A 27091-nucleotide genomic window follows, 5' to 3' on the forward strand; every position below is an offset into this window, starting at 1 on the left:
TCTTAACCATTTGCACATCTACTAGGTAAAATATTTGTTATAAAGTATACTTTATACAGTATATATCAGACAATAAGTACCTTTTACAAATTATATCGTTCATGCATGAATGTACCTATCCATTATATTACAGGTACTTTGTTAGGCACTGGAGATTCAGGATTGAAAAAGACAGACAGTTTTTTTTATGGATTTGCAGTCTATAGGGAGTCAAACATTAAATAAATAAGGGCGCAGATAATTAGGGTAATTGCCATCATGATAAACTATATGAGGAATGCTATGAGAATGTATAACAGGAAAGGTAATCTAGTTCAGTTGTGGGGTGGGATCAGCAAAGGCTTCCCCAAGGTAATGAAGAGATGAGTAATACTGACAGAAAAGGATTAGATGTGGGGTGTGGGAGTGTCATTTTAGGCAAAGGGAACAGTGTGTGTAAAGGTCCCATGGTGAAGAGGAGAAAGAATGCCAGTGTATTCTTCCTAGAGCAGGGGTCAGTCAACAGACTTTTTCTGCAAAGGGCCAGATATGAATATTTCAGTCTTTCAAGCCATATGGTCCTTGTAGTAACTACTCAACTTTGCTGTTGTAGTGCAAAAGCAGGCATAGACATGTAACCAGATGGCTGTGGCTGTATTCCCATAAAACTTTATTTTACAAAAACAGGGTCCAATTTGGCTTAAGGGCACTAGTTTGCCAACCCCTATTCTAGAGCATACTAAGAGAATGATGGTATGTGATGAAACTGATGAGGTAGGTACAACATTCTTATGAGGCTGATATTAATTTCTCCATTTTATGGATGTGGAAATTGTGGTTCAGAGACATGAAGTAAGTTGTCCAAGGTCACCCAGCTGATAGTTGGTAGATCCATGATATAAAAGCACTCAGACTCCAAAGATCATGTCCCTCTCTTCTTTGAAAAAAAAACTATTACTTTATCTGATTACAGATGTAACCATCATTCAAATATCAGACATTTCATAAGTATATAATAGAGATGATCCATGCCTTCAAAATCTCAACTTTTCAAAAAATCTCATGGGCAATAATTTAGTATGTATTCCTCCAACTACTTTTTTCTGTAGATATAACATATATTATCATTCTATTTAAAAGTAAAAATGGGATTATATTGGTCACAGTGTCTACAACATCCATTTTTTTTTTACTTACCAGTATAACATGGACATTTTTCCATGTCAATATCAAGATACATGGATTTACCTAATTATTTATAACAATGCATCCATAGGTCATTAAACAGTTTAACCAGTTTCCTATTGATGGATATTTGGGTGGTTTCCAATGTAACTTTGAATATCCTTGCCTGATATCTTTAGGTGCTTGAGTAACACCTGTGGTCATACCAACTCTCCTATGCTGTCTTTCAAGTGATGTTATAGGACCTTCCACTCAGCAGGCTTTTGGGGTATCTTGGGGTCATTTTACTTCTTAAATATATAAATAGGGCTTCCCTGGTGGCGCAGTGGTTGAGAGTCCGCCTGCCGATGCAGGGGACACGGGTTCGTGCCCCAGTCCGGGAAGATCCCACATTCCGCAGAGCGGCTGGGCCCGTGAGCCATGGCCACTGAACCTGGGCGTCCAGAGCCTGTGCTCCGCAACGGGAGAGGCCACAACAGTGAGAGGCCCGTGTACCGCCAAAAAAAAAAAAAAAAAAAAAAAAAAAAAAAAAATATATATATATATATATATATAATGACAGGACAGCTTTGAATAAAAGATTTGTTCAGTGGAACAATTCTTATATATCAAAGCAAAATTCTGATATCTCGGAAAACCTGTTTCTCACTCAGTATATGAAATATCATATTTTATTCCACAAATATTTTCTTAAGTGTCTACTCTGTGCCGTGCACTGCCTGATGCACTGGGAACACTGATGAACAAGACAGACAAGGTCCGTGTTCACCTGGACATTATATTCTTAATTACTTTTACTTTATTCAGGTTGTACTATCTTGATCTACCGTAGAAAATATAAATTTACCTCATATTGAGAAGCTAACTTTAGCTGACTATGAAATAAGGAGATAATAAGCTTAGAAATTTAAAGAGTTTTTATGATATTCTTCCCTCGCACCTCAAATAACTCCAGGATATACCTGTTTGCTTCTTAAGTTGGATGTTTTTGGTATTTCCTTCATATTTTAGTTAAGATATGAAGCTTCCTAATTTCAAAACTTACTACACTACAAAGTTATAGGAATCAAAACACTGTGGTACTGGCAGGAGGATGAACATCTCAGTGGAATAGAATTGAGTGTTCAGAAACCTATCTATGATCAATTGATTTTTCACAAGGGTGCCAAGATCATTCAATGGAGAAAGAATAGTCTCTTCAGCAAACTATGCTAATACAACTAAATATTCACATACGAAAGAATGAAGTTTGACCCTTAACTCATACCACATACAAAAAGTAACTCATAATGGATTGAAGGCCTAAATGTAAGACTGAAAACTATAGAGCTCTTAGAAAGAAACATTAAAGTAAATCCTCATGATTTTGGATTTGGCAATGGTTTCTTATATATGGCACCAAAAACACAAACAACAAAAGAAAAAAATAGATAAACTAAACTGCATCAAAATTTAAAATTTTTGTGTATCAAAGGACACTGTCAAGAGGTGAAAAGACAACCCCAAAAATGAGAAAAATGTTTGCAGCCAAATACCTGATAAGGGTCTAGTACCCCAAATAAATAAAGAACACTTACCGTTAAAAGATGGGCAAAGGACTTGAAAAGACATTTCTCCAAAGAAGATATACAAATGTCCATCAACAAATGAAATGATAAACAAAATGTGGTATATTCATACAATGAAATATTATTCAGCCATTAAAAGGAATGAAATACTGATATGTGCTACAACATGGATGAACCTTGAAAACATTATGCTAAGTGAAAGATGCCAGATACAAAAGGTCATGTATTGTATGGAGTATCTAGCATAGGCAAATATATAGAGACAGAAGGCAAATTAATGATTGCTTATGGATGGGAAAATGGGGGATTGGGAGGAGGGCAATATCTAGATATCTAAGGCTTTCTTTTTGATGATGAAAATGTTCTAAAAATTTGACTGTGTTGATGGTTGGACCTATCTGGTTGTGACTATACTAAAAACCATTGAACTGTACACTTTAAATTAGTGAATTGTATAGTATGTGAATTGTATCTCAAAAAAGCTGTTTAAGAAAGACAAAGAATATGTCAATATCAACTACAGCTGAACACATGCAAACTCTAAAACCCAGCAATCCTAGCCCTAGGTATATACCTAGCAGAAAATTATACACGTTTACCCAAAGACATGGGCAAGAATGTTCATAACAGTACTATTAAAAATAGAACTAGGGGGCTTCCCTGGTGGCGCAGTGGTTGAGAGTCCACCTGCCGATGCAGGGGACACAGGTTCGTGCCCCGGTCCGGGAAGATCCCACATGCCGCAGAGCGGCTAGGCCCATGAGCCACGGCCACTGGGTCTGTGCGTCCGGAGCCTGTGCTCCGCAACGGGAGAGGCCACAACAGTGAGAGGCCCCTGTACCACAAAAAAAAAAAAAAAAATAGAACTAGGGACTTCCCTGGTGATCCAATGGTTAAGAATCCACCTTCCAATGCAGGGGACGCAGATTCAATCCCTGTTCGGGGAACTAAGATCCCGCGTGCCATAGGGCAACTAAACCCACACGCGGCAACTAGAGAGAGGCCCGTGCACCGCAACTACTGAACCCCATGTGCTCTGGTTCCTGTGCACCACAACTGGAGAAGCCCACGTGCCACAACTAGAGAGAAGCCTGAAACAAAGAGCCCAGGCAATGAAGACCCAGCACAGCCAAAATTTTTTAAAAAGACCTAAAGTGGAAACTGAAATGCTCATCATCAGTAGAATGGATAAATTGTGACAAATTCAGATAATGAACCATATGAAGCAATGAAAAGGAACAAACTACAACTACATGCAACAATATAGATGAATCTCAAAAACACAAAATTGAGCAAAAGAAGCCAGACTCAAAAGAGCACATTTTGTATGTTTCCGTTTATATAAAGTTTAACACCCAATGAGCCTAATCTATGAAGTTAGACGTCAGAATATTATTTACTTTCAGGGGTGTGAGTAATAACTGGAAAGGGAGAACAAAGGGGCTTTTGTGGGGCTGGTAGTGTTCTATTTCTTGATTTGGATGTTTGGACGTGTGTTCGTTTTGTGAAAATTCTTCAGGATTTACACTTATGAATTGTGTATTTTCATGTCGTTATGTTATACTCTAATAAAAAGTTTTAAAATTTCACAATATTTTTGAAATCAGGTTTTTTTGTTTGTTTTTTATTTTTGGCTGCGTTGGGTCTTCGTTGCTGTGCACGGGCTTTCTCTGGTTGCGGCGAACGGGGGCTACTCTTCCTTGCATTGTGCGGGCTTCTCATTGCAGTGGCTTCTCTTATTGCGGAGAACGGGCTCTAGGCACGTGGGCTTCAGTAGTTGTGGCACGCGGGCTCTAGAGCACAGGCTCAGTAGTTGTGATGCACGGGCTTAGTTGCTCCGCGGCATGTGGGATCTTCCTGGGCCAGGGCTTGAACCCATGTCCCCTGAATTGGCAGGCGGATTCTTAACCACTGCACCACCAGGGAAGCCCTGAGATCAGGTTTTTAAGTCCTAAGAATACTTCTCCTTTTTTTGTGGTCATTTCTTGATACTATTCCATTTTTTCAATTGTGTAGTTACCACTCTATTTCTATTTTTCAATCTTTTCTTCCTAAGAGCAATCTTTCTCCTATTGTCTGAAAATTGTTGAGTTGATTTTGTAATAACAAGGCACTTTACTGCCATCTACTGGTAAATTACCATAATAAAGTTACACATTACAATGTCTACCAGTGAGTGGCACCCATTTACAAGTGATGTCCTCCTGCAAGACACCATTCGCCTAACCAAATGTGATAGCCTTGTCATTTGGCACTGTTGTGATGAATCCCACAGACAGTAGAATGTTATGCTCTCTAAGTGATTTTATTCTTTCTTCATTTTTTTCCTGTTTGATGTTCTTAAAAACATGGTTTTAAGTATTCACTATCAATCTTATCACTGCAAAGCTTAAGCCCATTGGACAAACATATAAAGATAGAAGTTCAATAAATGCCAATCAAATTGTTCACATCAAAGAATAATTGATTTGCTTTTTCTTTATCTAAATCTGAATCCAGAATAGTCCTCGATGTCTTAGGACTGCTTCTCTTGCTCAAAACATTTTGTGAAATAGCCTGATAACCTCTTCAGAGGCCTCTATTAGTCTGCTGCTTGTTGAGGCTATCATACGTGCTAGGCACTCTTCTAAACATTTCATATCTACTAATTCATTTAATCCACTACTAATTCATTTAATCTTCTAATCCTCATCTGTAAGGTACCCTTATTATCCACACCTTGCAGATGAGGCAACTGTAGCACAAAAAAGTTAAGTTATATTACAGGTGATGATATTACAAAAATACTTTCTTTGGGGAGCTTATAGTCTGTTGGGAACACAAAACAAAATAAAAACCATGTAAGGGTTTACAAACAAACAAAATAAAGGAAAAAATACTTTGGACACTATAGGATGAGTCATTTTTCTTCCTTTTGGTCCAAGTTCCCTCATCTGTATGACGAGAACTTTGGATTTGCTCAAGGTCTCAGAACTTGAGGATTTTGACTTCAGAGCCCAATCTTGTAATCACTGTGCTCTACCTAGTGCCATTTCATGGCCTGTTTCTGTTCCTTTGCTGCCTTCATGTGGCAACAAATATCTATGTTACCTATGCTCCTGCTATTTTCACCTACGGGATGTTTAGGTGCCCAAATGGGTCCCTGGCTGCTAGCTCCCTACATCCTTGCTAATACCAGGAAAACCTCCTTTGGTTTAAGGACATGAATAATAAGGCAGAAAAAATGAGGATATTGGCTTAGGCCCTGGCATATTTTTAAAAATTGTGATTAAAAAATATATAACATAAATTTTGCCATTTAACTATTTTTTCAGTGTATAGCTCTGTGGCACTAAGTACACTACATTGCTGTGCAATCATCACCACCATCCATTTCCAGAACGTTTTTTATCTTTCCCTACTGAAACTCTGTACCCATTAAAGAGTAACTCTCCATTACCCCCTCTCTCCAGCTGTTGGCAATCAGTATTCTACTCTGTCCCTATGAAGTTGACTACTCTAGGAACCTCATGAAAGAGGACTCATGTAATATTGTAGTTGTCCTTTTGTGACTGGCTTATTTCACTAAGCATAATGTCGTCAGGGTTCACCCATGTTACAGCACATGCCAAAATTTTCTTCCTTTTTAAAGCTGAATAATATTCCATTGTATGTGTATGCCACATTTTATTTATCTATTCATTTGATAGACACGTGGGCTGCTTCCACATTTTGGCTATAGTGAATAATGCTGCTATGAACATGGGTGTACAAATATCTGTTCAAGTCCCTGCTTCTACTTTTTTGGGGTAAATATCCAGAAGCAGGATTTCTGGATCAGATGGTAATTCTATATTTAACTTTTTGAGGAAACGTCAAACTGTTTTCCACAGCTGCTGCTGTGGTAGTAACACAGGAACGTAGATAAAAATTTATTAGGTATATACTTAAGAGGTTTGCATTTTCATGTATGTAAATTATACCTCACTGTTTGAAAGTTAAAAGAAAAAGCTTAAAAATTTTTTTCCAGGCTCTTGTAAATCCTTTTGATGTTAATTTCATGGGCTCAAGTGCCTGAGGTGCCCCCTTTTGGCCACCTGTGGTTCTCTTTATTTTTCTCTGCCGTTTTGGGCTCAGCACAGTAACAAATATTTACTGAGCATCTCCTCTGTGCCAGACCCTGTGCTATGTGCTGAGGAAACGGGGGTAAGCAAATTCGATAACGTTTCCCTCCTAATGGAGTCCACATCCTCATGGTGAAGACAGGCAATAACCTAGTGAGTCCTATTGAGGACAAGTAAGAACCTGCCTGGGGAGTCCTCAGGGAAGATGTCCTTGGGGTAGTGATATTTGAGCTGGGATCTGAAGGCTGATAAATTATCTAAGGTGGTGGTGGGGGAAGCATTTCAGGAGGAAGGATCAGCATGTGCAAGGGCCCTGAGAAGGATGGAAGTACAATGTGTGAAGATCAATGTAGTTACAGTCCAGAGAGCAGGGAAGAGGGCCCTGAGATAAGTCTGGAGATGTGGGAAGGGCAACAGTGAGACATCTATTTGGCCTTTAACTTAAGAGCAATGTGAGTCATCAAACAGTTTTAAGTAGGGGAGAGACATGATCAGATTTCTGACTTAGAAACATTATTCTGATAGCAGGGTGGAGAACAGATTGGAGGGGAGCCAGGGAGAATGTGGAAAGGCCTTAGATGGCTACTGCACCAGTCGAAGCACATAGTCTGTACTCAATAAATATTTGTGGAATGAAAGGACTCCTAACTCTTTTTCTTAGATGAGACCAATATGTCTGAGTTGTGTAATCAGCTAACAATCCACCTGCTCATCTAACATGATGCTTGTAATATACCCTTAACTGCCATTTTACAGATGAGAAAGCTGAGGTTGAGGCAAAGAAAATCGCACAACCATCAAGAGTGAAAGCCAAATCTGAATCCAGGCCTGTATGACAGACATCAAGCCCAGTGCTGGGGAGGCCTCTTGATATTTGGGGAAAGGGGAGGGGGGCCACACTCCCCTGTACCCACGAGCTTTCTAAGGTGACAGTGACGGGAAAAAGTAGAGAGGGACTTATAAGCAAATAATAAAGACTAAAGGTTATCTTTATCACCATTAAGGTCGTTAAATACTATGTATCAGGCACTCTGCCAACTGCTTTCCATGCTTTCCCTCATTTCCTCTTTGCAAAGACTATTATTACCTCCATATCTCAGGTGCATAAACCGAGGCTTGGAGAGTTGACTTGCCCAAGGACACTCAGCTAGAGAGCTCCTATAGGACTGTGCAGCGACTCCAAAGTGGGGGCAGCAGCCACTGGCGATATTACAGCTCCAGGAGACAGACAAACCCATTGAATCCCGCCTGCGAGCTCTGCACCCATGCGAACTGGCGCACGATCCGGCCCGCGCGGCCCCGCGCGGCCCCGCGTTCCCGGAGACGTTTGGTCACGTGACCACGGCCCCGCCCCTGTCGGCCCCGCCCTCTCCCGCGCTCCCTCCCTCTCTCCCTCCCTCCCCCTCCCTCCCCGGCCCGGTCCGGCCCATCCCCCTCCCCGCCGGCTCCCTGAGGCCCAGCCGGGTCGGGCTGCGGGCGGCCGGGTGCCGACGGCCGCACAGACGGGCGCACGCGAGGACGGACGGACGGACACACGGAGGGCCGCGGGCACGCACGGCCCGGGCCGGTGCTCCGAGGCCCGCCCGGGAGGGCTGGGGCCGCGCTCAGGTGAGGTGACGGCGACGCGGGCCCGTAAGGGGTGGGCCCGCTGGGCGTCTGCGGTGCCGGCCCGGCTGGCTCAGCGGGAAGGAGGCGCCGCCCGGGCCCGGCGCGGGAAAATGGCGCCGGCGGACCGTGGAGCACGGCCCCTGTTGCGGGCCCGGCCCGGAGCCGCCCCGCCCGCCGCGCTCGTGTCCCCGTCGCCATGTTGGGGAGCGGGCCCGGGGCCTGCGAGCGCGGGCGCTGGGGAGAGCTGTGGGTCCGGCAGGGTTAGGGAGGGTGCGGGACACGGTGTCTGGGTCGCTGAGGGAGTGCTGAGCCAGTCGAGGTCTGCACAGGGTGGCGCTCCAGGTCCGAAGAACTGGCGGGAGCCGGACGTGTGGTCGTGGCCGGGGTCGCGGAGAAGGAGCGTTGGGTCCAAAAGGAACCGGGGTCAGGATCCGTGGGGTTAGGGGTGCAGGACCTGGAGCTGGGTTAGGCCGTGGGACCCCAGGCTGGCAGGGTGCGGAGGGGCGTGGGATTTGAGTTAAGGCTGTAAGGGCTGGGACAGTTTTTTGCGGGGGGTGGTGAAAGGGTTGACTAGAATTGGGGGCCCTTTCGGTACCGAGGCAGGTATCAGATTGGGGTAGTCCGCAGAGTCGCAGGGCAAGTCCGTGTAACTTCCAAGGGACTGAGGACATATATGTCCCCAGGATCCTCCACTCCTTATTGGCGAAAGCAAAAGAAAAAAGTAAGGCTTTGATGAAGAAGAGAAGGGGGATTGAGGTTTGGGTGCAGGAGCTGGCCAGCAAAAGGGATGCAGAGTGGAACTGGTGTGCAAGATGAGAGAGAGCCTCCATCAACTTAGGGAGTTTGTGTCTTTAAAAGGAGGGACCGGGCTATTTGTGGGCGGTGACCCAAGGTGTCTTCCCAGGAAGGGGACAGCCCACTGTTTTTTAAGAGCAGTGTCACCTGGGGAGGTCATCAGAAAGGCATTATCGAAGCTGGTGAGAATGGTAAAGGAGTGAATGTGTAAAAACTACAAAGTCCTTGGATCATGTAACGATTGATTTCAGATCATGTAAGTGATTTTCGCTGAGACACAAAAAGGTAAAGTTGACTTCTCAAGATCTTACCAGTAAATGGCAGAAGTAGTACTGGAATTCAGGCCTGTTGCCTCCTCATTCACCACCACGCCTTAGAGGAATTTGCCAGGTGGCAGAAAAGTGTTAAGAAGTCAAGTATGGCAGCGTATAGCAAAGAAGTATTAAGTAATTTATTTTATTTTTATGGTGAGTTTGTCAGTACAGAAACTGAGGGGGATACAGGAAAACTATAGGTAACCATCTGTTTGATCATTTCTAGTTCACTTCTATTGGTGCAAAGAAGTTATCTTCAGGATCCTTTTGACTTATAACTTTGTAGAGTTTTAAGAGATACTCCTTCTCTTCTAGGTGTTTGCTGTACAGCAAAGGGACACAAAAAGCCTTAAAAAATAACAGTGAATAAGGGTAAAGACCCACGATCTCTGTCATGACCAAACTTTTTTTTTTAATTTATTTATTTATTTATTTTTGGCTGCATTGGGTCTTCGTAGTGCGGGCTTTCTCTAGTTGCAGGGAGTGGGGGCTACTCTTCCTTGCAGTGCGTGGGCTTCTCACTGCGGTGGCTTCTTTTGTTGCAGAGCACTGGCTCTAGGTGCGCGGGCTCAGTAGTTGTGGCTCGTGGGCTCTAGAGCGCAGGCTCAGTAGTTGTAGCACATGGGTTTAGTTGCTCCATGGCATGTGGAATCTTCCCGGACCAGGGCTCAAACCTGTGTCCCCTGCATTGGCAGGCGGATTCTTAACCACTGCACCACCAGAGAAGTCCCTATCATGATCAAACTTTAATTGAAGTTTGATCATGATAGTGAAGAGTTCAAAGTCCCCATGGCTATGAGAGAGTTCTCAGTCATGATATAGTAGTCCCAGGGCTCCCATATAATCAAAAAAGACTTTGAACAAAAAGGTTATGAGGATGTTCATAGCAATAAGATTTTCAATATATGTTCAATACCCTTATACAGCAACACAATTCATTTGTTTTGGGTCTTTCTAATGCAGGAAGGCCTAATCTTGTCTGTACCATGGGCCCCTTTAGCATCTAGCGAAGCTCATGAATCCCTCTCAGAATAATATTTTTAATTGCATAAAACAAAAGACATTGGGTTATAGAGAAACCAATTATGTTGAAATGCAGTTAACACAATATACAAATTGTGATATAGTAATATAGATATACTTCTTTTTTGCGGTTTGTGAGCCTCTCACTGTTGTGGCCTCTCCCGTTGCGGAGCACAGGCTCCGGACGCGCAGGCTCAACGGCCATGGCTCACGGGCCTAGCCGCTCCGTGGCATGTGGGATCTTCCCGGACCGGGGCACGAACCCACGTCCCCTGCATCGGCAGGCGGACTCTCAACCACTGCGCCGCCAGGGAAACCCTAGATATACTTCTTTATCAGCAAATTAAGAAATCAGATCTAGTGGTGGGTCTGATAATTATATCAGATGAACATAAATAATTCTTTAAGACATCTGCAACAACTGTAATATGATATAAAGATACCTGTGATTACTGTGGCTCTAGAGCGCAGGCTCAGTAGTTGTGGCGCACGGGCTTAGTTGCTCCACGGCATGTGGGATCTTCCCGGACCAGGGCTCGAACCCATGTGCCCTGCATTGGCAGGTGGATTCTTAACCACTGTGCTACCAGGGAAGCCCCCCACCAAGTATTTTATATTGGTCAGTGATGCCAAGGTTTACTGTTTTGGGGTCTACTGTGGCAACTGTGGTTAGTGCCAGGTTTTTACAGTTTAGACCTTGCTGGGGCTTGTTTTGTCATTTTTCTATTGGGTTGTCTTTTTCAAAAGATTTCTTTATATTTTCTGATTATTAATCCTTCCTTGGTTATACATATTACAGATACCATTTCCCAATTTGTTGCTAATCTTTTTAAATCTCTAAGCTGTCTTTTGTTAAGAAGAAGTAGAGACACAGATGTAGAGAACAAATGTACGGACACCAAGGAGGGAAAGTGGTGGTGGGATGAATTGGGAGATTGGGATTGACATGTGTACACTAATATGTATAAAATGGATAACTAATAAGAACTTGCTGTATAAGAAAAATAAATAAAATTCAAAAATAAATAAAATGGGGGGAAAAAAACGTTCTGAATTTTAATAAAGTCAAATTTATCTATCTTTTCTGCCCCCAAGATTTTGAAGTTATTCTTTATATTATCTTTTTGAATCTCTACTGTTTTGCCTTTTATGTTAGCTCTCTATCTGGAATTGACTCCTGTGTGTGGTGTGAGGTAGGGTCAGTTCATTTTTTCCTAAGTACAATTAATTTTCCCAGCACCATTTATTGAATGGCACTTATTTTCAAATTGTGAGCTCTTTTTTGGTGAAGTCTATCTAAGGTCCTGTTTCCAGCTCCACTGCTTGCTCATTGTGTACCTTGGACAAGTTGTATAACCTCTTTGTGCCTCAGTTTCCTTATCTTTAAAATAAGAATAATAAGAGTTTTTGTCAGGAGTAAGTTAATTCATGTAATGTGTAGAACAGTGTGGCATCTAGAAAATGTTCAATAATGTTAGCTGTTGTTTAGCATTATTGTTCATTTCAGATTCCTAGGCACAGAGTGGAAGCTCAATATGCTCAACACAGTTGTAGAATTAATTTGGTTTTCAGGTCAAAACAGAATGGCTGACAGATAAGTGTTGCAGGAGATGCTTCCAAGTTGCTGTTTAATTTTAGCTGCTGCCTTAGCCTATCTGCTGGAATGGAACTCCTCCCTGTAGTTCTTTGCAGTCCTCACTACTCTCTTGCTTTGTTCATTTACTTTATCATCCTATAGGCATTTGATTTTCTGGTTCTAACTTTACCAAAGTTTTAAATATTACCTCTCCTAAACCAATAAATGACATACTGAGATATTGTCAGGATGGCCAGAAATTAACAAATGAGTTTGTGAGCAGGTAAAAACTAAAATCTGTTTCTAAGGCTGAATCATTCTTGGTCATAATGAATAAATTGATAATTGAAATTAAAAGATGAGATGAAATCCAAATCATTGAATATTTAGGCATCTACTATGTGCTGGGTACTGTATTAGAAATTACCACATTGGTAATAGAAAAGAAAACTAGTTGACCAGCTTTATGAAATACTACAGAAGAGATCTTTTTACTTGTGATATGGAGCTATTTTCCAAGAGAGCATTTGGATGACAGAGAGGAAATATAGGCATTTATTCACTTGTCAAACATTTATTGAACCCTACCACGTACATTGGGCTAGAACTTTGCAGAATACAAGGATTAATCTACCCAGGATTTCATGTGGGGTGTATATATAATGTGTTATGGAGCTGGGGTATCAGAGGATGGTACCTCAGAGGTGGCCTCTAAGCAGGACTGCCAAAAACGGTTAGGATCTTCATACTTAGAGATGAGACAGTATTTTTCCAGGCTGAATGAAAGCATGAGTGTAGAGATGGGTGTTTAGGAGATAGTAAAGAGTCTAGTTTGGTTGTTGATCAGGACTGTCACAGGGCTGTTGTTGAAGTTGAGGCTGGAAATGGAGATTGAACAACAGCAATAATAATAGCGGTAGCTCTCATTTTTTACATGTGTATTACTTGCCAGATAATGTGCCAGGAATTTCATAAGTGGCATTTCATTTAATCCTCACAACAACCCTGTGAGATAGGCACCAATTTTTATCCCCTTTTTATAGACAAAGAAACTGAGAAATAGAACTAACAATTGACAGAGAATGAATTTGGGTCTAGGCAGTCTAATTCCAAAGCCTGTATTCTTAGTCTCTGCATGCTATATACATGGAAGGCTTTGAATCCTTTTCAGTTCCAGGCTGAGAAGTTTGGAATTGTTTGACTAGGTAATGGGAAGTCATCTAAAGTTCTTGGCCATACGGTGACATAATGAAATCTGTACATTAGGAAAGTAAGCCTGGTCGTGGAGTGTAGGAGCAGCATGGAGAGAAAGGAGAGATGTGGAGCTAGTTTATTCGATCTCCCTCCTCACTAGATTGTTTGTTCCTACGAGCTGGGGCTATATCTCTCTGTCCCTCTCTCCCTTCCTTCAGCTCTGGTGTCTACTTATTGTATTGTCTGACACATTTATTTATTTTTAAAAATTTAATCTTTTTCTACCTTACCGTGTTCTAAAAAGGACTTAAGGTCGCTGCCCAGGAGCTCAGTAAACATTTGCTGAGTTAATTAATAAATGACTAGAAGTATATATAGATGTGTACATAAAGGGAGTACTAAGGCTTTGTTGAAGGTAGTAAATGCAGCCTTATAATTTGGTGATAAGCTATGTTTTATATATAGGCCCTATAAAAGCAAAAGGCCAGAACCACATCTTTTTTAACTTGTGAAGAATTGTATATTCTGTGTCAGAATATTAACAATCAGTTAATATTAACTATGTTAGTTAGAAACCCAAAAACTCAGAAACAGAGAGTAGTATAGAATGGTGGTTGTCAGAGGCTGGGAGATGGGGGAAATGGGGAGATGTTTGTCAAAGGGTATAAACTTTCAGTTATAATATGAGTAAGTTTTGGGGATGTAACGTACAGCATGGTGACTATAGTTAGCAGTACTGTATTATATACTTGAAAGTTGCTAAAAGAATAGATCTTAAATGTTTTCACCATACACCTAAAAATGGTAATTATGTGATGTGATGGATATGTTAACTAACCTTATCGTGATAATCATTTCTCTATATATGTGTATCCATCTCATTGTACACCTTAAACCTACACAATATTGTATGTCAGTTGTATCACAATAAAGCTGGGAGAAAAACCATGTCAGTTTTAATAATATTAATGATCACCAAATTCAAAGGTTATTCATACTTTAAATAGATATTTAGCTTTGTGTTCAGCATTAATCAGCTGCAAATCCCTTCATACGCAAAGAGGCAACAAAAGTTACCAGTAACCAGCTGCTTTACTGACACTGAACCTGTTGAATATTAGTTCCATAGTACCATTTATGTACATTTTCTAAAGATCAGTCAGCAGCAGTCTCTCACAGGAAGAAATACTCGTTGCAAATTTGTGAATCAGATTCCTGTTTTGGATTTTACTTCGGGAAATTATTCATAAGATTAAGTCCCTTGCCATAATTTTAAATGTTATTTGGAAGTAATTCTGTGTCCCTTCTGTAAAATACAGACTTTAAAAATTCAAACATTTGGAGAAATTCAAAGACAGTGGTTAACTACCAAATACCAGTAAAGGTAGGAAGATGTTAGGTAAACCAGCATTTGAGTAAACTTAATAAGACAAGTCAATGGACCTTAAATAGTGGATTTATTAAGTAAACATTCTTTTCCATTGTGGATATTAGCTGTCGGTAGTATGTACATATACATGCATGCACATATCGATGTGAAATATATTGATATAATTAATATAAGTACATTTGAATTTAGAGATGCTTCCTAAAGAAAATGAACCTTCATCTGAGTTCTTTTAGGTTATGTTTAACTCTTCAGTGTATGTGGAGATAACTCATTCAGAAGCATTGCAATCAGAATGAATAACTGTAGAAAAAGTCAGTATATGTTGACTGCCTACCACTGTGGAGGGCTGTATACAGTTGATTAGTTTCTACCTTCCAAGAATCAAATTAATTTGGGGAAGTGAAGTGAACATAAAAAGAGGGGAAAGCGTGTTTTAAATGAAGTAGTACGTGCTGTGGGAGTCCAGGAGAGATCACTTCTACTTGGAGAATCAGGGAAGACGTCTAGAAAAGGTGGTGTATTAGTTTCCTAGGGCTGCCATAACAAACTACCACAAACTGGGTGACTTAAAACAACAAAAATTTATTCTCTCACAGTTCTTGAGGCTGGAACCTGAATTCGAGGTGTCAGCAGGGCCACGTTCCCTCTGAGACTTCCATCAATTCTTTTTAAATTTATTTATTTATTTTTGACTGTGTTGGGTCTTTGTTGCTGTGCGCAGGCTTTCTCTAGTTGCAGGGAGCGGGAGCTACTCTTCGTTGTGGTGTGCGGGCTTCTCTTGTTGCAGAGCACGGGGTCTAGGCGCACAGGCTCAGTAGTTGTGGCTCACGGGCTTAGTTGCTCCGTGGCATGTGGGATCTTCCTGGACCAGGGCTCTAAACCATGTCCCCTGCGTTGGCAGACGGATCCTTACCACTGTACCACCAGGGAAATCACGAGACTTCCATCAATTCTTGACAATTCTTGGTTTGCGACTACATCACTCTAGTCTCTATCTGTGTTGTCACAGGCATTCTACCTGTGTCTCTGTCTCTGTGTGCAAATTTCTCTCTTATAAGGGCACCAGTCACATTGGATTGGGGGTCTACCTCATCTTAACTAATTGCATCTGTACTGATTCTATTTCCAAATCAGGTCACATTCTGTGGTACTGGGAGTTAGTACTTTAAATATCTTTTGGGGAGACAGTTCAACTTAAAACAGGTGACATGATACAGAAGTATTAAATTTAAATTTACTTATTAAATGGAAGAGTAAAATTGCAACGAAATGAGTTAGGGAAAAAAGAACCAGAGGAATAATGGACACAGGAAGACATAAGGAATATTTAGGAAATGAGATAGAGAAGTCTGGTTTGCTGGTATATTGAGGAGTTGTGAGGAGATGAAGCCAGAGTATTGTATTGGGTCCTAGACACCAGATCTAGGATATTTGAATGCTGCTGAGTGGATAGTGTGTGGCAGCAGTATAGCCCTGCAGAATTTTGAAATGGTGGATAACTAATTCAGACTTCGGATAATTAATGCAAGCTTTAGGAAGATTCTATGATCAGATAAACATGGATGAGTAGACACCCTGAAGAAAAACAGATGGTCAGTGATTTAACACACCCGACCTCCCTCATTTGCCTATGCCAGTAACTTTTCACCAAGACGGTCAAGATATTCCTCATATGTAAAAAACAAAAACACCACGACAACAAATGAGAGTTTTACTAGCCTCTTGGTCAGTCATCTGTGGGCATTGAGATACATCTGCTTTTTATGATCTCTATTCTATTCAAAAGCCTCTCTATGGATTTAAACATTGATAATCATGTTGTTCTTCATTTTCTTTCAAACCTTTCTTCAAAATCACCTATTTTCCATCGTATTTTTTACCTCTTGATTTTTCTCTGAACGCTTTTCAGTTTTTCCATCTCTTTTTAAAACATCTGACTAATGGAAAGAATTGAGGAAGATTATGTACTATCCAAGCCAATGATACCTTCTTTTTCTGTGTCCTTTAAATGATAGTTACGTTGACTTTTGTCCACAATAGGACTGTATTCAAATTGTCAATATTCATTCAAATTGTGGTCAGCAGTGCTCAGGTGCTTTTCCTTATTTGTGCCCAGGCATTTCTTCCTGATTCTATATTTGCATTGCTTATATTTTCTCTAAGAGCATGTGTTTTCATGAAATTTCTAAAATTATGTTTAAATATTACAAACACATAACGTCCTAGTCATCATATGCATACAGTCTTTTTATATAGTTTTTTTTTTTTTTTTTTTGCGGTACGCGGGCCTCTCACTGTTGTGGCCTCTCCCATTGCAGAGCACAGGCTCCGGACACGCAGGCCCAGCGGCCATGGCTCATGGGCCCAGCCGCTCCGCAGCACGTGGGATCTTCCCGGACCGGGGCACGAACCCGTGTCCCGTGCATCGGCAGGCGGACTCTCAACCACTGCGCCACCAGGGAAGCCCTCATATAGTTTTTTATAGTCTTCTTTCATTTGGCCTTATATTGATATACTTTTCCACATGTCTATATAGTTAACATTTTTAATAGATAATAAAGTTCAAATACTCTCTGGTTATTTGGCATTTGGATGATTTCCAGTATGTTTTTATTTTTGATTTGCAATTCTAAATTATACTGCTGTAACCTTTTTATAACCGCCCCCCCCCGCAATTTTTTTCTTAGAGTATGTTCCCTAAAATAATTCAGTTAGGTCTAAGGATATCACTTTTTTTTTTTTTTTTTTTTTTTTGTGGTACGTGGGCCTCTCACTGTTGTGGCCTCTCCCGTTGCGGAGCACAGGCTCCGGACGCGCAGGCTCAGCGGCCATGGCTCACGGGCCCAGCCGCTCTGCGGCATGTGGGATCTTCCCGGACCGGGGCACGAACCCGTGTCCCCTGCATCGGCAGGCGGACTCTCAACCACTGCGCCACCAGGGAAGCCCCAGGATATCACTTTTTAGCCATATTGTTATTCTGTAGAACAACTACCAGTTGTTAATATTAGATTTTATAATTTTTTTCTTCTAGTATAATAGTGGTGTGTCACAGTTTTGTGAGAATTTTGATATTTTAAATGTTTTATTATGAAAAATTCCAAACATACCAAAAACACACTACCAGAAATAGTACAATGAACACCCTTATTCAGCATGTTGCCATATGCTTACTTATATACTTATTATGTTAAACCTTTTAAAAATAAAGACATTGGACTTCCCTGGCAGTTCAGTGGTTAGGACTTGGTGCTTCCAACGCCAGGGGTGTGGGTTCGATCCCTGGGTCAGGGAGCTAGGATCCTGCATGGCGTGTGGTGCGGCCTCCAAAAAATTTTTTTAAAAATTAAAAAAAATAAAAATACATAAAATTGGCATCATAGCATTATGCCTTTAAATACTGTAGCATGTATCTCTTACAAATAAGAACATTTTCCTACATTATCACAACACCATTATCATACTGAACAAAATTATCATTAATTCCTTAATGTTTCTAACATTAAGTCTATATTTGTTTCGCCAGTTGTCTCCATAATGACATAACTGCCTGGTTCAAAGTGGAATCAAATTAAGAACTATGCATTGTATCTGTATGTTGCTGTTTTTGTAGTCTTTTTTTTTAAACCTAGAACAATTCTCATTTCTTGTCTGCTTCCTCACCTTTTTTCCCCCCATGGCACTGATTTGTTGAGATCCGAGCAGTTTTCTTGTTGTATGTCCCACATCCTGGATATATCTGATTGTTTTCTTTTTTAAAACTTTATTTATTTATGGCCGTGTTAGGTCTTCGTTGCGGCACGTGGGATCTTTGTTTACATGCGGGCTCTTTTTTTTTTTAATAATTCCAATTTTTTTCTTAATTTTTATTTTATTTATCTTATTTTTGGCTGTGTTGGGTCTTCATTGCTGCATGTGGGCTTTTCTCTAGTTGCAGCGAGGGGGGCCTACTCTTCTTTGTGGTGCGTGGGCTTCTATTGTGGTGGCTTCTCTTGTTGCAGAGCACGGGCTCTAGGCGCATGGGCTTCAGTAGTTGTGGCACGCAGGCTCCATTGTTGTGGCTCACGGGCTCTAGAGCTCAGGCTCAGTAGATGTGGCGCACGGGCTTAGTTGCTCCGCGGCATGTGGGATCTTCCCGGACAAGGGCTCGAACCCATGTCCCCTGCATTGACAGGCGGATTCTTAACCACTGTGCCACCAGGGAAGCCCTACATACGGGCTCTTAATTGAGGCATGCATGTGGGATCTACTTCCCTGACCAGGGATCAAACCCAGGCCCCCTGCATTGGGAGCACGGAGTCTTGACCACTGGACCACCAGGGAAGTCCCTTAACTTGTTCTTTTGTTGTTGTATTTCCCTAAACTGGAAGGTTTAAGACTTGATTAGATTCTAGCTAAACATTTCGGCAAAAATATTTAATAAATACTCTTTACATTGCATCATATCATGAGGTGCATAAATGTCTGGTTGTCCTACTATTGATGATAACTTTGATCATAGGGTTAAGGTTGTGACTGCCAGATCTCTCCATTGTGAAGTTGCATTTTTTTCTTTTGTGACTGTCAATTTTTTAAAAAATTTTTGTCAATGATGAGTATTTTTCAATCTTGTTTGAACCAGTTTTTCATATCATTTGACCCTTTGTTCAGTGTAGATTTGATATTTTCAAGTTTGTACTATATTAAAATTTTATACAGTGTAATAAAGAATGGTGTGTTGTTATAAAAGATAAATTTCAAGTTTCAAAATATAACTAAAATCAAATGTAATTTAACCAAAAAAAATAAACCTTACATATTGCAAATATGTAATAGAGGGCATTTCTTTGACAGAATTTTGTGATGAGTCATGTTTGCTATTTTAAAAATCATTCTAGGGACTTCCCTGGTGGCACAGTGGTTAAGAATCCTCGTGCCAGTGCGGGGGACATGGGTTCGATCCCTGGTCTGGGAAGATCCCACATTGCCACGGAGCAACTAAGCCCATGCGCCACAACTGCTGAGCCTGTGCTCTAGAGCCCGAGAGCCACAACTGCTGAGCCCATGTGCCACAGCTACTGACACCTGCATGCCTAGAGCCCATGCTCCACAACAAGAGAAGCCACCACAATGAGAAGCCCACATGCCTCAACAAAGAGTAGACCCCCCTCGCCACAGCTAGAGAAAGCCCATGTGCAGCAATGAAGACACAATGCATCTAAAAATAAATAAATTACTTACTTAATTCTTTTAAAAAAAAGCATTCTAAGCAGGCAAAAATTGAGAAACATAAAGCTCTTGAATAAAAAATTTCTCTTATTTTTCTTTTTGAAATGGAGATAAATCCTGAATTCATAAGTTGTTTTACAAACCCACCCCAGAAGCACTCAGAATTTATTTTTGTTTCTTGTCCTCTTGAGTGTTTCATTTGGCTGTCTTTTGTATACCAATTTTTTATCAATTTTAAATAGCTATTTTTTTCTGTCATTCCTATTATAGATTTTTTTTTATTCCATTTTCTGCTGCAAATAATGCTCAAATAGGATTTTCCTTTCAAACCACAAAGGCAGTATAGGCTTATTGAAAAAGTTGGGTATCATCTGAGATACACAAAGAGAACGCCAACCATCCCCTCCTCTCCAGTTCATATCCTCCAACATATCCAACTAGCCTAATGTGATTCTTCCATGTTTTTCTCTATGCTCTTAGAAACACAAATATACATACTGATTCATATTCTGTCTTATTTTGTAAGATTTTCATGATGCCATATGCATTATACTACAACTTCTATTTTTTACTTTATAGGGTATCATACGTTTTCTTCCATATCATTAAACAGATATCTAATTCATTTTTTGTGCTGCATAATACTCCATTTATGTAGATTTATCTCAGTGGGCATTCAGGTTGTTTCCAATTTTTTTTCCCATCACAAACAGTAGACATTTTTATACATATATCTTTAAGAAGTGAAGCTTTTACTTCTGTAGGATAAATTCCCAAGTATGGGTTATTTCAATATTATGAACTGCCAGGTTATTTTCCATAAAGGTGGTGGCAGTTCTTATTCCCGCTGGCCCTGGATAACAGGTATCTTTTTAGTTTTTGCCTATCAGCTGGGTGAAAAGTGTTTTCTTATTTTAATGTTCGTTTCCCTGACCATTAATAAATTGCATACATTCATTGTCCAATTTGCATTCCCTATTCTGCAAATCATCATTGCCAGTCCTTTAACTTATTTTTCTCTTGGGTTGTTAATTTTTTACTTTTTAATCAGTTTGGGGATACTTTTGTGTATTTCGGGTATTAACCCCTTTTTTGTCACATTGTGCAAGTATATTATCCCAGCCTTTCGTTTGGCTTTTGACGTTGTGGTTTCTTTGACATATAGACTATTTTAAATATCTAATCATGTCTGTCAGTCTTTTTCTTTATGATTTCTAGGTTCCTGTCTTGCTCACCACCATTCCACTGAAGTTAATAATTCTTCTAAATTTTTTTCTATATTTTTGTTTTGTTTTGTTTTGTTTTGTTTTGTTTTGCGGTACGCGGGCCTCTCACTGTTGCGGCCCCTCCCGTTGCAGAGCACAGGCTCCGGACGCGCAGGGTCAGCGGCCATGGCTCACGGGCCCAGCCGCTCCGCGGCATGGGGGATCTTCCTAGACCCGGGACACGAACCCGTGTCCCCTGCATCGGCAGGTGGACTCTCAAGCACTGTGCCACCAGGGAAGCCCTGTTTTGTTAATTTTTAACCTTAATTTTGTTTTTCTTGTTTTTGCAACTGGGGCAGAAATTTATTTCTTTGTTTTTTAATATAAATGAACCTGTTTATTATGCCATTGAATTTCTTCTCCTGATCAAAAAATTATCTCTTCTTCATTATTTATGTATAAGATTATTTTAAGAAATCTCTCTTGAATTTTGAAAAATGTTTTTCTGGTTGTTCCAAGTCAGTTTGGATGCTCTACCTATGTTTGAAAATAATAGTGTATTCATCTAATAACAGTTCTGTCTGCAGGTTTGCCAAGTGTATTCTGGGTCATCAATAATGATGAAATGGTAGCTACAGGCTAGCTGTAGCTGAAAGCTGATCTAAGGACTCCAGTGTTTGATTTTAAAAGAAAGTGACAATTGTAAGAGCATAAAGCAAAAATAAAAAAAGGCCTGACAAAACTGTGAATGCACCTGACCCTCTGTATCCATGGGTTCCTCATCTGCATATTTAACCAACCAGGGATTGAAAACATTCCCCCCCGAAAATTCCAGAAAGTTCCAAAGAGCAAAACTTGAATTTGTCAAGTTTTTGGAAACTATTTACATTGTATTTACAACTATTTACATATCATTTACATTGTGTTAGGTATTATAGGTAATCTAGAGATGACTTACAGTACATGGGTAGGATGTGCTGTTATATGCAAATACTACAGCATTTTATATAAGGGACTTGAACATCTGCAGATTTTAGTTTTGCAGGGCGGTCCTGGAATCAATACCCCATGGATACCGAGGGATGACTATATTAAAACAGTGGACAAGAAACACTGGCAGACTCTTAGAATGATGGCCTAAGGACTTTTGTAATTTAGAGCCCAGATTTCATGATGTAAGTTTCTTGTTAGAAACTTAATAGAGAAAAAAAAGCCATTGTTCTCTCAAGTTGTCTTCAACACTTTCTTCAGGCAAGGCAACATTCATTATCATTATATAACCTGCTTTTCTAGTGCTTTTAAAATGAAGTATTTCTTTTGTAAAGAAGTGTCATACATAAAATGAAAGACTTCCCTACAACTAAGAAGCTTTGGACAAATTGTTTACTCGGGCCTTAATTTTTTTGTCTGTTCCATGCGGGTATTGAACTGGATGATTACCAAGGGACCTCTAATGGTGCTCAGTCTCATCAAGTTATATTTAGGGAATTTTAAAAAAATTACTTCCTAGATTGTAGCATTTGGTCAGCTTTTCAATGTCATTTGTATATTACAGCATGGGTTAAAAGACTGGAATTCCCTTTTTTTTTTTTTTTTTTTTGCCACTCTGTGCAGCATGCAGGATCTTAGTTCCCCAACCAGGGATCAAACCTGTGACACCTGCATTGGGAGTGCGGAGTCTTAGCCATTGGACTACCAGGGAAGTCCCCCTGCATTGTTTTTTGACTGAAGCTTTATTATGAATGAAAGAACGTGGTGGTTCACAATTAGAACATGACATATAAAGTAGTTTTTCTTTACATTTTACTTTATCCATTTACTGTGGTATCTAACAAGATGGGAAAACTCTCATTGAACCTCTGACTTAATCTGTTAGTTTATATTGTACTCAATTAAAGTTACTAACTACAGTTGACCCTTGAACAACATGGTCTGACTGTGCCAATTCACTTATACGCAGATTTTTTTTTCCCAATAAATACATAGTACAGTACATCCACAGTTGGTTGAATCCATGGATATAAAACCACAGATATGGAGGGCTGGCTGTAAACTTACACTCAAATTTTTGAATGCTCCTGGGGTCAGAGCCCCTAACTCCTACGTTGTTCAAAGCTCAACTGTAGGGCTTCCCTGGTGGCACAGTGGTTGAGAGTCCACCTGCTGATGCAGGGGACACGCGTTCGTGTCCCGGTCTGGGAAGATCCCACATGCAGTGGAGCGGCTGGGCCCTTGAGCCATGGCCACTGGGCCTGCACATCCGGAGCCTGTGCTCCGCATCGGGAGAGGCCACAACAATGAAAGGCCCGCATACCGCAAAAAAAAAAAAAAAGGTCAACTGTATATATCTGTGTTAGCATGAGTAGTTTTAGGGATTTCAAATTTTGCATTTCACAAATTTATTTTTTGTTTCTTATACTAAAATGTCAGGATTGAAATGAAGATTTAATGTTAATATTCCCTAATCTCTTAAATTGTCTATTATCCCTACCAAGAGCAAACCAGGGTTGTTACAGTAGTGAAATGCCAGTCTCCTTGACAGGAATTTTGTTGATCTTTTCAGGGCACTAAATTTCTATGATTTGGCTGGAGGTTTGCATAAATTTTCCGTTGGGAACCCTGGACTTGGGAACAGGAAGCATGTAAGAGTTTTATAAGAATCTTATAAGAGGGTGTAGGGAGGATGGAATTGGATCTTAAATTAAGTTGTGCCATAGCAAATTGTCTTTCACAGTTCACATTTAACTATTTATTAATATACTTTTTAAAATGCCTTATCCTGAAACATTTAAGGTTATGTGGTTAAAAGGCCAACTGAATTTTTTTTTTTTTTTTTTTTTGTGGTATGCGTGCCTCTCATTGTTGTGGCCTCTTCCGTTGCGGAGCACAGGCTCCGGACACGCAGGCTCAGCGGCCATGGCCCACGGGCCCAGCCACTCCGCGGCATGTGGGATCCTCCCGGACTGGGGCACGAACCCGTGTCCCTGCATTGGCAGGTGGACTCTCTACCACTGTGCCACCAGGGAAGCCCCAGCTTAATTTTTAAAATACTATAAGTGTAATATCCAGACCTAGGCATTCATGAAAATATTATTTAAATTATCCTTTCCACAATTTTTTTGTTTCTTACATAGTAACTTCAGGAGCAGGAAACTGTTTAGCAGAGTGCCTGGTACATAGTAGGTGGTTGGTAAACGGAGGTTGAACAAATGCATCCATTGAAAGTATTCAAATTATAGTAGATTAGAAATTAAGAAAAAAGAAATTATGAGGGACTTTTTTTTTAAGGAATTTTATTGATTGATGGATGGATTGATTGATTTTATTTGGTTGTGCCAGGTCTATTTGGTTGTGCCAGGTCTTAGTTGCAGCAGGTGGCCTCCTTAGTTGTGGCATGCGAACTCTTAGTTGCGGCATGCATGTGAGATCTAGTTCCCTGACCAAGGATCGAACCTGGGCCGCCTGCATTGGAGCACACAGTCTTAACCACTGCGCCACCAGGGAAGTCCCTGTGAGGGACTTCTTTTTTTTTTTTATAAATTTATTTATTTTATTTTATTTATTTTTGGCTGCGTTGGGTCTTTGTTGCTATGCGCAGGCTTTCTCTAGTTGTGGTGAGCGGAGGCTACTATTCGTTGCGGTGCACGGGCTTCTCATTGCAGTGGTTTCTCTTGTTGCAGAGCACGGGCTCTAGGCACGCAGGCTTCAGTAGTTGTGGTCCGCGGGCTCAGTAGTAGTGGTGCACGGGCTTAGTTGCTCCGTGGCATGTGGGATCTTCCTGGACCAGGGCTTGAACCCGTGTCCCCTCCATTGGCAGGCGGATTCTTAACCACTGTGCCACCAGGGAAGCCCCCTGTGAGGGACTTCTTTGCACATATATTTTCTATTTAAAAAATAGCTTGTGCTCTGTAAGTCTGAAGTGATTTCAAAATATAAAGTTAAACTCATGCAAAAAAGTCTTATGGTGGTGGTGGTAAAGTATCAAGGGTATTGTTATTAGCCATATTTGAGAGGGAGACATCTTGCACCTAGACAGCAAATCTAGGAGATTTGTATTTGACACAAGCTGAAGAATATGCTTGTGTTTATGAATCAGATGCCAGAGGAATTCTAGGATTCTTATTTTACAAAGCTACTTAAAACATTTGAGTAGAGATATTATTTGTTAATGTGAAAGCATATAGAAAATAATTAAATTCCCTGATAAACAGTCTTTGAGTTTTCTTAAATCTAGAAGGAACCTGTGATTCTCTTTAGCTCTAGTTTAGTGATCCATCCTCTCATTTTATAATTTAGGTGTCTTAGGCGCAGAGAGATTGTGCCCTGCTCCAAATCATACAACTTTATGAGAAGGTCACAACTAGAACTTGGGGCACACTCATCCTGCCATGCTCAGCCTGGCTCTTTTTCCTTTCTGTCAACCTGTGTTTCATTATTATAAATAATGCTAGTCTGTTCTCAAGATTTATTCAGTTAATTTTACTACTAATCATTTGACATTTGTATTGAAGCATAAAAAATGGATACTGCAGTTAGGAAATCATTGGATGAGCATTAGACTTTATTTAATTTCCTTATATGGGTGGTGCAACAGCTGCGATGGTGCACAGTTGTGAACCCAGGACATCTGTGTTTTCCATTTATTTGTTTACTTGTTTGTTTTTTGCAGTAGTCACATGTAATAAAATTTTTTTTCAGAGAATAAGGAGAGTAAATGTTAAATTTAAAAGTTTAATATTATTAGCATATCTACAGTTTTACAACAGAAAGAGTAGGAAAATGACAAGAAGGACTAAGTCTGTAGCTAACGACATATGTGACCTAGGGCAAATCATGTAACTAGGGCAAATCATGTAAAAGAGGTTTACTAACCTCTGTGGGACTGTTTTCTGCTACCTTCTTAATTAGAATTCTTCAGGGGTTCTGCCCAGGACAAATGTATCTGGTTTTTGATGTTTGTTACTTGAAGTATAACACACATAATGCACAGTGCACAAATCATAAGGATAATGAATTATAAAAAGAACATACTTGTATGACCACTGCTGTTGTATTTTGAAAAAGCTTCCTTGGTGATTATGATAAGCTTTCCTTTAAGAGAAATCAGTGGACTTGAGGCTGTAGGTAATCTCATGTCTTTCACAACTCTTTCTAGAGTGAAATTAACAGAAACAGTGATAGAAGGAATTTGGCCAGTCACAAAAATTTGCTTTGAATAGGTTTATTGGGATTATATATTAAGTCTTCTGATGTTTTTCTTCTTCCTCTTTGCCCTTTTTCCTTTCTGTCTAGGTCCTGGATGGAATGGAGAGGGGTCCTACTCAACTTCTGACTATCTTTTCTGAGAGTGGTCAGAGAGTTCTTAAACAGGTCTCTTGATTCTGTAGTACACAAATGCAAGTTCGAGTTACAAAAGACTTGGATTCAGCCTAAACAAAGAATTGAATTAGGAAGTAGACTTTTTTTTAAAAAAGAAGCCATTTTGACCTCAGTGTCTACAGGGTATTTTACTTTGGCAAGCTGCATTTGGCATGTGGATTGGACCCAAAGTGACTGAATTAAATAAGATCTGCTTAATATAAAAGCAGTTGTTATATCTTTATCAGTTATGTTGAATATATATGATATGGCAGAATTCTTTATTGGTTCCATGGAAAGTACCAGGAAAAGATGAAAAGGTGAATATCTCAGTTGTCTATGATTCTGGTGGGTGATGGAGGCATGGATAAATCCAAGCAGGAAAATAATTATATGGCCCTCTTTCTGATGTTCTCAGAATTCATAACATTGGGGTAAAACAAAGCTACCTTCACCTTGCATATCTCTGGTTAAGGGAAGGGCAAGTATATATGGGTTTTGTTTGTTTGTTTTCTTTTGTTTTATCTGTGTCTGCATCACCATGAATGAACTTTATCATTATTCAGACCGATAAAAACTCAAGCTTAG

The 27091-nt window shown here is 40.3% G+C and overlaps 1 protein-coding gene across 7 annotated transcripts in view; it reads left to right on the forward strand.

Moving 5' to 3' along the window:
* The first annotated feature begins 8264 nt into the window (after positions 1 to 8264).
* NCOA6 (nuclear receptor coactivator 6) overlaps positions 8265 to 27091 on the forward strand; it is a 96548-nt gene continuing 77721 nt past the window's right edge. For 6 of the 7 annotated variants that reach the window (XM_032604788.1, XM_032604786.1, XM_032604790.1 and 3 more), the window contains exon 1: positions 8265 to 8443. The gene's annotated coding sequence lies outside the window, so the exon portion shown is untranslated. Of the gene's footprint in view, positions 8444 to 26437; positions 26516 to 27091 lie in introns of all 7 variants that reach the window. The other variant, XM_032604787.1, reaches the window with a different exon arrangement.

The sequence above is a fragment of the Phocoena sinus genome, chromosome 15 (genome assembly GCF_008692025.1).
Source record: "Phocoena sinus isolate mPhoSin1 chromosome 15, mPhoSin1.pri, whole genome shotgun sequence".
NCBI classification, from domain to species: Eukaryota; Metazoa; Chordata; class Mammalia; order Artiodactyla; family Phocoenidae; genus Phocoena; species Phocoena sinus.